Below are 2,422 nucleotides of genomic sequence, written 5' to 3' on the forward strand. Positions count from 1 at the left end.
AAATCTCTAAAATAAAAACGGTAGAAGCTTCAACCACAAAGACAAAAGAAATCCCTGTGCAACATTTAGCCAAGAGCATGCTTTGTGGAAGTACTGAGAGGGAGCAAAAAGTTGGCGTGATAATGGGAATGGGGCTGCAAAATATTTCTCCTGAGGCTTAAGAGGCATTTTGAAATAAATGCGAACTGAATTAAATCACTCAAGGGAGTAGGAATTCCAGGGATTTTGCCAGCTCTGTTTTGGGATACAGTTCAGAGTCTTTTGTTTTAATCAATACTAGTTTAGTCAAAAATTGTAGAAATTTTAGAGAAATTAAGATAGCAGCATAATTTTTTTTCTGATGAACAGATAAAGTATATGTGAAACTTTTTTTTCTTTTTTTTTGATGAGGAAGATTGGCCCTGAGTTAACATCTGTTGCCAATCTTTCTCTTTTTGCTTGATGATCAGTGTGTAGGTGCATGCCTGGGATCCAAACTCACGAACTCTGGACCACCAATGCGGAGCGTGCAAATCATGCCGTAGGGCCAGCCCCTATGTGAAACTTTTTACTTGAGTCATTTAAGATTAGAAAAAGAAGACGATTTTGAATAATATGTGGCAGGACATGCTCTGGATTTTCTTAAATTTGTCCGGTTATAAAAACACGAGATAGGTTCACCAGAATTTGGGAAAGTACACAACCAAGCACTTAAGCTTTCTTAATTATTATTTTCCAGGTCAGTAATCCCAGGGAGGAGCTTCTTTCCCAGCATTTCTTTCTTGCACAAAACTGATGACACTTTCCTAAAACAGAGAAAGTTAAAATATGTATGGTTTCCTCTGAGTTTCCAATCCTATCACTAATCACAGATTTCTTTTTTTTTGAGGAAGATTAGCCCAGAACTAGCTACTGCCAATCCTCCTCTTTTTGCTGAGGAAGTCTGGCCCTGAGCTAACATCCATGCCCATCCATCTTCCTCTACTTTATATGTGGGACGCCTACCACAGCATGGCTTGACAAGCGGTGCCATGTCTGCACCCAGGATCTGAACCGGTGAACCCCAGGCTGGCGAGAAGCGGAACTTGCAAACTTAACCGCTGTGCCACTGGGCCGGCCCTACTAATCACGATTCTACTTCAGAAAAAGAGCCAACTCTCTAAACAGAAATATATTGAACTGCTACACTAGGTCTTGTTCAAGGACCTACCCTGATCTAGGACGGCCGGGGGTTTTGGAGTATCATCACCTCTTCTCTGTCTAAAGACAAAAGTTGAAAATCATAGTTCCATTTGGTTTTATCTTTTCTCCAGTATCTTCCCCCCGAAATTTAATTTTATCATGTTGATAAAACAATGAAAAAGCATGTGAAATAAATCATTTTAAAGCTACGTTTAGCTCAGAGCAGCAAATTTTTATATAGCATTAGAGTGCGTTTTAAATGGATAACATTTATTTTCAATGTTTTAAACTTGTCTAGAAAACGATTCCATCTCAGACAAACACACACACGCGAGCGCATGCACTCAGTCACTCCGGCGACCGTCTATTGCGAACGTGGATGTTGAGATGCTCTGCTCACGAAGCAGAGAAGATGGAGCAGTTGTAGGTGAAAACTGTCAAGATAAGCTGCGACTTCTTGGGTACCTACTTGTCTGCCTTTATGAGGCTCAGCTTTTTCACCTGCAAAATATGCATCAGCCTAGATTTTTCTCCTCCTAGTTTCCTTCCAACAAAAATAATTACGTGAATTCGTTACTTAGTTGTAGGAAATTTGACTCTGCATTCTGAAACTGAGGAGCAGAATAATTTTGGGAACAGGGGTTATATTTCCGCTCTAGGGGCCTCAGTCCCAGCTATGTCTTTCAGACTGACCAAGACCATTTGTATCAAAATGAAAGAGTATGCTTTTTCAAAAAGCCGTTTTCTGGTTCTTTTCCGTATCTATTGAATCAGAATATATAAGGTGACGCCCAGAAACCTGCTTTTTATTTATTTAGTTTTTTGAGGAAGACTGGCCCTGAGCTAACATCCAGGCCCATCTTCCTCTGCTTTATATGGGGGATGCCTGCTACAGCATGCCGTGCCAAGCGGTGCCATGTCTGCACCCGGGATCCTAATTGGTGAACGCCGGGCCGCCAAAGCGAAACATGCGAACTTAACCGCTTTGCCACTAGGCCAGCCCCCAGAAACTTGATTTTTAAATAAGATCTCTGGGTGATTATTATGCAGACAAACTTGATAACCACAAATTCTTAGATCAGTATGGCAGATAAGCAGGAAGAATAGGATGTTCTCTATGGTTAAGATAAGCATGTTATGACATTGTTTACTTTACTGGTAGTTGGAGAGAATAAGAGAGAACCTATATTAAACGTTTTCACATCAATCAAATAAGGGTGGATAATGTAATTAAACTGAATACAGTTAGACTAAGTATATG

The sequence above is a fragment of the Equus przewalskii genome, chromosome 19 (genome assembly GCF_037783145.1).
Source record: "Equus przewalskii isolate Varuska chromosome 19, EquPr2, whole genome shotgun sequence".
In the NCBI taxonomy this organism is placed as follows: Eukaryota; Metazoa; Chordata; class Mammalia; order Perissodactyla; family Equidae; genus Equus; species Equus przewalskii.